Below are 11,891 nucleotides of genomic sequence, written 5' to 3'. Positions count from 1 at the left end.
TACTACAGGATTTGTATCTTGGACTAGATTGGTTAGTGAGAATCAGAATATTCAACACAGAAGAAGATTTATTGTATTGGAACGGGAACCTCGCTCTCTTACCCTTTTACTCTCTTACCCCTTTTACTCTCTCATCCTCTCATCCTCTCTGCCCCTCTCTTCTCTCAGGCCTGCTCTGAGCTGTGCCTGGCAGCTCCCAGCAGGGCCCTGCCCCCAGGCCCTTTGCAATAAACCCCAAGTTCCTGACCTGGCTGCAGAGATCTCTCATCTCCATCTGTCCTGACTGTCCTACCCCCCGTGCTCCTACACCTGTAAGCTTGCACTGGTCTTTCTCCAGTTCTCAATGTCTGGCTTAAGACTTAGATTTCCTCACTTCCACTTCCTCAGAATGTCTTTCTTTCCAATGGGAGAGCAAAAAAATTATCAGAAGGTATCAGCAAACCAAAAGGAACCCTTCTATCTCAGCCAGTGTAACAGGAAGTGTCCAGTACCCAACTTTCTGTCTCCTGATGCCAGGTTTGGCCCTTCTGTAAGCCAGGTTCTGAATGCTGTACCCCTTGGATGGCATGAACATACTGAGATGAGCTCTGGAAACCAGGGCCCAGTGGTACCTGAAGGGAAGGTCAGTGGAGAAGGGATTCAAGCACAGCTTCATGGACAGCCTGGCCACTGCCTGGAAGGAAAGCAGGAGTTCTGAACTGAGAACTTTTCAAATGATGCATGTGTTGGTGTGGGTTTTTTTCCTTTTCACAAACAGGATGGGACTGCTGGGATCTGTTCCTGGAGCTTTATTTGCAGCATCAGCTTCATGACATGGTTGAGACAGTAGGAAGATGGCAAAGCTCATGTACAGCCAGCAGCAGCCAAAGATTTCTTTTACAGAACATTTAAAAGACTTTTTAGCCAATGGCATATTGCTAAACTTACAGACAGTTAGTTTAGCCAATTATTAAAAGCACACACCTGCTTCACACAAAGCTTGCTTGTCTGCTTTCTATTAACAATACACAATACTCCAGTATTAAGCTTAAAAGCTTCTACTACCTTGCTAAGCCTATTTTTTTCTGCAGTCTTAAGGTCTATCTTAGCCAAGCCTAAGACTCAAGCTATTGTTCAATGTCCTTGCTTGCTGTACCATTGTAACTTTTTGTGCTTTCAGGTTTTGCAGCTGCAGCTAGCTCTAATTTTTCTGTTTTTTTCTGTTTCTAAGGCCTGATTTTCCAGCTTTCAGAAATCTTCTTGCCTTTACTAATTCCCACAATGTTCGCATTCAGGAACACACAGTCACAGAATGATTCTATGCAGGTGCCTTTATTGAAGAGCTCTGGGTGTTCTCAGGGTCTCTAGCTGCTCAAAGTGACCCTGGGATGTGTTAGAAAGTCTCTTTTCCCTGCCTGGTGCTTGAAGAAGGAGTCAGAGCTCTTCATTTCTCGGTCTCAAGGTTGTTCATTGTTTCTTATCTATAAAATTCTTTCTCCTGTCCAGCTGAGGTTCGCTCAGCAGGTCAGACAGAGGCACTCTGCCTGCCCCAGAGCAGTGTTATCTTTTTATACTAAAAACTACCTGTACAATATTTACAATTCCTTTCCAATACCTATCACCTATGTTAGACAGTGAGCTTCTACTCTAAACCAATCTAAAAGTGCCAACATCACCCAGAAGATGGAGGCCAAGGAGAAGAAGGAGAAAGGCTGGACATGCCCAGATTCCTCCATCTTGTCCCCTGAACCCCCATTCTAAAAACCCCAAAAATTGATTTTTCACCTTGTATTAAGTTCACTGTCATTCTACTTAAACTGTCGTGGCTTGCAGATCTTCATCTAAGGTTGGCCATTTGCTCCCCAGGTCATAATGAAAACCACAGGGGCATCTTGGGCTCTGTGCCAGGGTCTCTGAGCCCCCTGGGAGGGGTCCTGGCAATCCAGGACAGCCAGAGGGATGTCCTGGGTTCTGACAGGTGTCAGGGGTACAGACCCAGATCTGACTCTGACATGGGTTTGGGATGAACACGTTTTTGTACCCTTGTCATTACAAAACTACATATTAATTATTAAACTTATGTTGTTCTATTGTATGCATTGATTTCATCCAAGTATAGTTTTTGTAATTTCCATCAAAGCCCTCAAACATTGTTTCTCATGATTCTTGTTCCAATTAAACAATAATTATATCCAATTACCAAACAACCATTGCATCTAACAATCATATAGTTTATCATAGTCATCAAATGATTATACAAGTGCAGCCTAACATTCTCCTAGGGCCTACCTTAACATTTTCCCATCGCCTACCAGGCCTACCCTTCCTTTCTAACTCCCCTGAATATTCCATGATTTTAGAAACATTTTATCCCTGTACTATGAACAAGACGGAGATCAAGGGAGTGATGGTGTTTGCTCATGGCACAGGTGAACACAGATGCACCAACACGAGGGGCTCACCCCTCAGTTCATGTCTTGTGCTTCTGAAGACACTGGGATCAGTTCAGCAGTTAAATAAGTGGCCAACACTATTTCTAAACCACATCCAGCTGAGTGGTAAGAGCTGTGTAACCCCAGCATAAGGGAAATCTGGTTTATGTTTTACTGAAACAGCGGAGATGTCCTTTTCTGGGAGGATACTTGGGAAAGCAAAGGGGTTTGGGGCCCTCAGTTTAACTTCCTTTGGCCTCAGCTGCAGGTCACTTTTCCCACATGATTCCAGCAGCAACTGCAAACCAGGCACTGTCTGGGATCACAGGATGGACCTTGGGCCTCTGACACAGCTAAACCATCCCCCAGAGTACAGAGTGACCACTGAACTACCCAGGTCATCCTTCACACAAAGCAGTGAAGTTTAGACTCTTGTTATCCCACTTGTATCTTGTCTTTTATTTTATTTTTAAATACTTTTATATTTTGACAAAGCTGGGCAGTGAATACCCATCTTTCTTTTGGATGATCCTTTGACATGCTCAGTGTTTTTGACCTACAACATGTAGATACTCTGAAAGAAAAGAGACTCACAGAAAAGAAAAAAATCCATTTTGTAGGCAGAAATCCAGAGCTTATTCACTGTTTAGGCAACAGACAGGTACTCATACCTGTATCATATTTTCTAAAGGAGGGGACACACTGGCAAAGGTACACTGAAAACCAATTTCAGATTTGACAGATGCACAAACTGTTCCTAGTGAAAAATAAGGTAAACCGATACAAACCCAGCACATTTAGCAGGTACCACTGAAAGTGCATGACAACTAATTTATTTTCCAAAGAGTTTATATCTGGATAGGTGAAACACAATCCTGATGTCATAATATTCCTACTGCCAGGTTCATACACTTGGGAGGGGGGAAAAAGTATTTTTATATTAAAACCCCTAGATTGCATCAATGATGGGGAAGGCTAATAGAAAACAGCCGGTAGTCCCTGTAGATCTGTCATATATAAAACTATTACCACTTTTTTTTGGTCAGGCTTGACCAGATGAGACTTGGACGCTCCTTGGGATCACTTAAACGCAGTTTATTGACCAGCAGCAAGTGGCTCCTTGCCCTGGGAGCGGCAGAGGCGGCGGGGTCCAATCCGGCTGCTGCAATTCTCCCATTTTCCCACCAGATAGCAGCCGCCACAAAGGAAAAACCCAGCGGAAAAGATGCAAGTCACGGGGAGGAGCGGCGGGGCTGGACCGGGAACAGCCGGGCTCGGCAGCATCGCGGGGCCAGCTGGGAAGGGACAATCCCCCGAGAGAGGCAGGTCTCTGTATTGTCTATCATCCATCTATCTATCTATCTATCTATCTATCTATCTATCTATCTATCTATCTATCTATCTATCTATCATCATCTTTCTCTCTATCATCTTTCTATCTATATCTATCTATCTATCTATCTGTCTATCTATCTATCTATCATTTCCATCTATATCTATCTATCTGTCTGTCTGTCTATCTATCTATCTATCATTTCTATATCTATCTATCTATCATCTTTCTATCATCTTTCTCTCTATATCTATCTATCATTTCTATTTCTATTTCTATCTATATCTATCTATCTATCTATCTATCATCTTTCTCTCTATCATCTTTCTATCTATATCTATCTATCATCTTTCTATCTATATCTATCTATCTATCTATCTATCTATCTATCTATCTATCATTTCCATCTATATCTATCTGTCTGTCTGTCTATCTGTCTATCTATCTATCATTTCTATATCTATCTATCTATCATCTTTCTATCATCTTTCCATCTATATCTATCTATCATTTCTATTTCTATCTATCTATCTGTCTATCTGTCTATCTATCTATCATTTCTATATCTATCTATCTATCTATCTATCTATCTTTCTTCATTTATAGATCTACCTATCGATTTATCCATCCATTCCTCCATTTATTTATCTACCTACCCATCCATTCATCTGTTATCCACCCACCCATCCAGCAGCATCCCCGTCCACAGGATCTGGGTTCTGTTCCTGCCCTGGGGAAAGGAGCACACACTCACATCCAGGGAAACCATTTCAGATCACACTCAGACTCAGAGCAAGAGGCTGGGGAGAAGGGGGAGCTGTGAGGTCATGAGTGAAGCAGTGAGATTGAGAGGGGGGATGCAGAACACTGGACTGAGCAGGGTTTGGGAGGGGATGTAGGTCATGGAGCAGCCACAGGGATCAGTTTATCCCTTGGGGTCCCCAATGCTGCTTTCTGTCCTTGCCACTGAACAGAAATGCAATTGCAGCAGTATTGAGCAGTGTGCTGGTTTCCCCCAGCACTGGGGCTGCAGGGCAAGTGAGGACAGCAGCCAGTTAAACCCTGGGAATCTGGGATTGGTGTGGAGACACCAGCAGCTCAATAATCTCCTAACTTGCTTCCCTGTCAAGCCAGAGTCTCTAATGCAGAAAGTACTTGTACCTTTTAAAACATGCTTAAAGAATTGTGCCACATTCATTACTACATGCTTGTCTTCTGTTTAATCTTTACAGAAGACAAAGAAAGGGTCAGAGGCACCTCTTCAGAGAGGCTGTTGTCAGGAATACATGTATATAAAATATTTCTCATCACATGCCTTAAAGCAAAATTCCCAGATATGTACATGACTGATTCAGTGATTTAAAATACATTTTGAGAAGCAAGCATACCCTGCACTACTGTAAATCTCCCATTTATACCTTAGGGATTTAACAAAATAGTTTGTGTCCTTTTTCTTCTTCTAAAAGTGATCCCTAAAGAAGATATGTATATATACACGCATATATCCTCTGGATATCTGATGACAGGAACTTCAGCACAGGACTGGAGTGATTCTTAGCCTTCCACTCAAAACATGCATTACATTCATTAGGAAGTGGTACTTAACAACTGAATAAGTGTCTCTTTTCTTCCTCATTTTTTTTCTTTCATCTACCTCATTCTATTTCTTGATGTATTAATCAAAGTAGCTAAAGAAAGAAATACCAAAGAAAAAGCCCCCAAATCCAGTACAAAGTCACAGGTGATTCTAAGAGAGGTTAGGAATTACTCCTAATGGGCTGCCTGGGTGAATAAATTCCTTAAATTGAACTTTTTAATCCCAAACTCAAGTGAGTATTCTTTGGAACATATGGGGAAAAAAGCTCTGCCATTCTGCCACAAACATCTGCCATTCTGAGGGGAAAACTGGGGTACTGAATACAGGGACAGGAACAGACAAATGTTCTCTACAGCATTGTTCACTAGATGGAGCACGAGCTAAATTAAATTAAAATGCTAAACCAAGTAACTCCCACTTCCTACTAAATGCTCATAAAAAAGCATCACAGAATCTATTTGGCAAAACCTTTAAGATGAACAGAATAAACCTGTGTTCTTGCCTTACATAATCTTTACTTATTTATGCTCGTGGTTCACAAGTAAAACATCAGAAAATCAAGACAGATATTGAACTGCACAGGTAATTGAGGTCCAGCATCACCAGACACAGCAAAAATTTTCTCAGGAGCAGTCTTGCCTAAAGGTGAACTGCAACAGCAACAAAAGCAAACATGATAATACTGTTTTCATTTATGTAGTATGCAGAATGATGGCCCAGAGGCTCAGCAGCTTTGGAACAGTGAGACACAGCTGGCTGAAAACACAGCTTCCACAAGGAAATACCAAACTGGTCCAGGGTGTTGCAAGGGAGAAAAGCAGTGAGGCCTGGTACCAACAATAAGAGGTGGATTAAAGCAACAGCTCTAATGTGATATGACTGAGAATCTTACTTAATTTCAAATTAATAACAACAAAAAAACAGGGTTGTTTGTAGTTGATGAGAGAAGAAATTCTGAAAGATAATCACACAAATCTAGTAATACTGACAGCCTTTGTTCAACAGCTTCTGATTTACACTGCCTTTAAGGATAGATAAATATTTTAGGAAAGAGATACCATCTTCTGAAACACACTCCTGCTTTCTGCTCTCACACAGAAGCCATCCATCTGTTGTCAGCTCAGTAATTTGAAATCTAGTTTAACATTACCACAGTGCACATGCTGTGTATGGCACATGGGAGCAGCCACCTCGATGCTGGACACAAATTTTTGTCAGAGATCCATGACCCCACCCCAGGGGTCAATAGCAGGAAGCACAATCCACTTAAAGAATTCCTGAATGGAAGATGCATCGTGTAATGCAGCCTCCTGCATGTGTTGCAGGGTATTTATAAAGCTTCTAAAGCTTTGCAGAGAGCTTTGTTTTGTACTAAGATGATGATTAAGAGATATAATGAAGTTTTGTCCAGCAGAGAGAGCACTTTATCAATTCCAGGTAGATAACGGCCAGTGGGTGCTCAAGACAAATAAGAAGGAAATGCAAGTTATCATCAGAACTGTTTTTTTCAAAGGTGAATCAACCAAACCCTTAAAGCTTCCCCTGGGAATAAACTCTTCTGAGCTGACAGCAAATGATAAAATCAGAAAATCTCCCCCTGACTGCCCCTCCACCTGTACCTAACAAAAGCAACCCCCAAGCTGGTGTAGCTACCAATCCACCTGAATACCCAGATTAAAAAGACTCACTAAGAATGGCCAAATGCATTTCTTTCAAAAGCCAAAGCAGTGCTCCAACAAAAGTCTTCATGCATCATTTGAAGTTTCACATCAAATTAGAGGGAGGGAGAGATGAGAAGAAATCCTTCCTGCTGGACAGACATTTGCACTTGCCTCTGAAATATAAATGTGTGAGACCATACATAGTAAAATCCCTTGGAAAGGGATTCTCTTGTCAGCTAATGGAATGGTGAGAGACACTGAGGGCATTTCAGGGGGCTGCAGGTGCTGGTTTCTTGACCCCTGGGAACAAATCCCTAAGTTTATTCTATTAATTAACATTGCAAATTTCTCTATAGGTACATATATACTCTAATTACAGATTCTTGAAGCATAGCAGAATATATACAAATAAATTTGCATAAGATTTTTCTTCCATACTTGTTCAGAGAAACTGGAAATGGCTCCTTTTTTGGTTTTTTTTGATGAGGTGTAAATTTCCTAAATTCTTAGAACCCTTTGGTTTCTTAGGACTCAATAAGAAACAAAAAGTAGATAAACTTTCTTGTTACTTGTGTTATCTGAATGAGTAGAAAAGTTAAGACAGTAATAAATTGTTTTAAAATGTTACAAAAGCATGTCAGTTTAAACATGATATTTTGGCAGTTGGGCCCAAAATTATCATTGTACTTTGGAAAAATATGCATGAGAATAATAAGAAAGCTGTGCTGGCAAAGACTGCATACTTCAGAGGAAAAGCACCTCATATTGTGGGTTCTTTCCCTTTCTGCTCAATTGAATGTTTTCTATAATTTTTAATAATTCAGGAGGTTGTATCAGTGCTGAGATCACCCTGACCTTGCCTCTACTGTTCTTGTCCTGCCAGTGCCTGGGAGATTTCCTGGCTCTTGTCATGGACCCCTACTCAGAGATCCACAAAAAATTCACCATTGCTCTGCTCCTGCCTTTCTACCAGTGCTGGAAGATCCCCTGTTCAAGTATTATGGAATTGCATCATTAGAATCAGATTTCTGAAGCAGATTCTACATAGAAACCTTCCAGTCCTCTGTGGATGTTCCAGTTACTGCTGTGTGTGGCACAGACTGTCAGCCAGTACACAAATAATAATAATTAAACAGATCAGGTTAATTTATCTGTTTATTTATTTATTATTTACCTGTTTGTTTAGTTATTACATGGATGCCCCATCCCTGAAAGTGTTTAAGGCCAGGTTGGGTGGAACTCTGAGCAACCTGCTCTGGTGGGAGGTGTCCCTCTCCATGGCAGAGGGTTGGATGATCTTTAAGGTCCCCTCAAACCCAGGACATTCTGTGGTTTCCAAAACACAACTGTGGGACTTGCACACAAAGGCAAATGTCACAAGCAAGGGGAAGGAAATGTTTCAGCCATCAGGAAGCAGAAGCAAACAGGCCAACCCCCAATTCCTACACTATCATATCTTATTTATTGCTTTGTTTTAGATATTCCTCTCATTGTGTGGCAACAGCTTAAACTCATCACAAGCCTAATGGGGAGAGTGCAGCTTAATGGAAAGCAGATTATGCCAAAGAGATTTGATATCTTTCTCTGACAAGATTAAAAATAGGAATCATAATGGAGACTATATTGTTGATATAATATAATCAGACTTTTTTAGACTTCTGGCTTTGTGCCTCTAACATTCAGATAAAAAACCTAAAAACAAGAGCATCATGGAAAATCAGAATGGCACTTACTAAATCAAACTGAATGTGTCAAGCTGATAGGCTCACTGCAATTAATGTGAATGCATCAAATAATTGCAATGAGACTTGTCCTATAAATACTGTTCTATTGTATACATATAATCTTATTTTACAATGATACAGATACATAATGATAGTATAAACATACATTTCTTCCTGGAAAGTTTTCAGATTACATAAAAATTGAGATGTGATAGTCAAGAAAGCCTGTGAGAGATCACAGAGCTGTGAAATATTTGGCATGGCACACCGAGGGGTTTTTAATACAATAAATCCCAGTGTTCTTCCTACAGGAACAAAGAATCACATGCAGAGACCTGGCTCTGGACAGGCTGGAAATTTCTGTAGGCAACCTCTTGAACACCACTGGGATGGATGACAAAATGCATGATACCAGAAGAGCACTGAGGAGAAAATCAGCATTTCTTTGTAGCTGCTGTGACTCAGCTTCCACATGTGCCCTTCAAAACTATCTCTGGCTCACAGAGGAGGAGTCAGAGCAAAAACTGGTCTGGAACAGGACAGAGACCATAGGAACTACAGTCTCCAGCTTAACATTGGGAACTTACAGATGGTTTGGTCAGAGTCTGATGAACAGAAATCTATCAGATGCCTCTTTAACCCAGCAAGGGCATTTGACACACCCCTGTTATTATCCAGCAGTTTAAAGAAATGGAAACAGGGAATAAATCACAATTTATAACACCTAAAGGACATGGCCAAGGCATTTGCTGTGTCACCTCCCATCTGATCCCTTTAAATCAATAGGTGGGGTCTTTCTAAAGGTGGTTCATGTTCTCCCATGAGTCAGTGGTCTTGTTGCAGGGAGAAGTGCATGTGAAGATGCACAGAGCAGGTTAGAGGATCACAAAATACATTCTGTATCTGTGAAATATAAACTTTGGGTCTAATGTGTTCCAGGTCAAATATGGCTTCTGTATTTGACTCTCCACTATTAATTCCCAAATTCCAGATAACTGTTAGCTTTCAAAAATAATCTAATATGCTAATTAACGCTCAGAGTGCCCAGAAAATACATCTTTTAGCAATAGCATAAATTAAATTCAGCTTTTACTCCACTTTGTGCCCCTAATAATGATAGAGAACTGGAGAATTTCTCACAAGTTACTGGAACAGCAAAGTTAAAAAAAGGTTCAGATTTCATACCTTTGGAAACACACAGAAGTCCCTGTCCTTCTGCTCAAGACATATGTGAGCATCAGATGCTGCTTCCTGGGAATCCATTTCCCACAGGATTCTCTCAAATGACAGAATCTCTGTGTTACCCCCCCAGGGACTGCACACATGGGTATTAAGTAGAATAAGCTGGTGTGGTTTTCTTTTTATTCTGTCATTTTGGAAATATAACTTAACAATTCCAATTATCTTCTGAAATATAGATATAAATATAGGCTGATTCTTCAGCTATTGCTTCTGCTGTTTATTTTCCCCTTTGAGATCTGCAGAGCCAGTTCTGCTCTGCCTTTCAGTATCTCAAATATGAACTGAAGTGTTAATGCAGATGCATCTGCAGTGCCAGATGTTGGCCTCAGCCATGGCTGGAGCCAGCTCCTTGCCTCTCTGCCATGGTATATTCTGAAATTATGATTTTTAAGAAGATGAAAATTGATGGGATGTGTTATCTAATATCTTCCTCTGGCATCTGCCCATCAGACAGTGCAAAGAGTCTGACTTTAACCAGGAATGGTGTTTTCTGATGAGAGAAAACATGCTCCTTGCTGACATTAGGAACATGCTTGATCTGTATTCAGACAGTAAACAAGGGATTCTTTAACCCTGCATTCACAGCCTGGAAGAATCCATCTGCCAAACCCTCTGCTGTAAAAGTTCCTCTGTTTCTGAAAAGGCAAAAATACAACACAGTGACTGCTTCACTGTTCCAGCATGGCCTGATAGAATCTAATAACTTACATTAGTTCTATTTGCAGCTGAAATGGTCCAGAAGGTGTAAAAGAGCGGGCAGTGAAGGTAGCAGAGCTTTGGATATGAAGCTGGAGAAGAGAATGTCTGAGACAGAAACCCTGTTTGAGACACCCCCAGAGCAGTTCACAAGGACGATGTGAGGCAAAACCAGCATCCCTTGGGAAACATTTCATTGCATGAAGCTTTTGATGCCACATTTATTGGGCTAAGAGGCACTCTGAGATGTGATAACTCAGAATGGGGGAAATATCTCACTAAAGATGGACACACTTCAAATGTTGTTAGTTACTACTTGGAATTTCAGCTGTTTGTCCAAATTCTGTGTTTGTACCTATCTAGGTCTATAAGGCATGAGCTCCAGGATGTGATTTTTGGGTAAATTCTTCTACCATAACATAACTACCTCTGCAAATAATTATTGTTTTTTCTAGTCCAAAGGAAATGCAGATTATTAAGCCATTTTTCAGTGTAATATAAAATTAATATAATTGTTATTTTTAGTTAAGGCAACACAATTATTTATTGAGCCAGCTCTGTAAATATTGATTTTGGGAAGCATTTTTGATTATCTCTGAATTAATACATTAACATTACATAATATAATCATATAGTATAATTATATGACCTGCTTATCTCTGAAATATCCTGAAAAGCAGCATCTCCTCTGGGCTGTCAGCATGGTTTTAGCTGGTGTAATCTAAGGTAAAAGGCAATGTACTCTGCAAGTCACTTGTGCACTTAGGCAATTTTTACATCACTGCTTGCTGCTTTGTTTGGTTATTTCTTTAAACCATCTACTCTAAATTAAAAATACAAGGAGTTCAAATACAATCCTGCATCTCTGTACTCTGGCACAATGATTTTCCAGAAAGCTTCCTATTTTCTAAACAGCAGTCATGAAGCTTTTGTTGTACTTTTAATTAACTCCAGCTCCAGATCCATGTGCAATTCCAGCTGATTTGTATTCTCTCTGTTTCTCTAATATCCGGGTGGCCACATCACACAGGAGAGCTCAAATGCAACACGTTCATAAACGAAGCCAGACCAAAGAAATATTATCAACTGATGAAAGTCTTGAAGGAAATTAAATGTGAGGCAAGAGAGTTTAAAATGTTTAGCTTAGGGAGAAAAAGATGAGAAAGTGAGATAGAAGTCTACAAAAATCAAAAGTGTGCCAAGACTGAAGCAAGAAGCAGCAGAGGC

This window comes from Molothrus aeneus, chromosome 15, assembly GCF_037042795.1.
Source record: "Molothrus aeneus isolate 106 chromosome 15, BPBGC_Maene_1.0, whole genome shotgun sequence".
NCBI lineage: Eukaryota > Metazoa > Chordata > Aves > Passeriformes > Icteridae > Molothrus > Molothrus aeneus.
Note: the sequence above shows the minus strand (reverse complement) of the source record.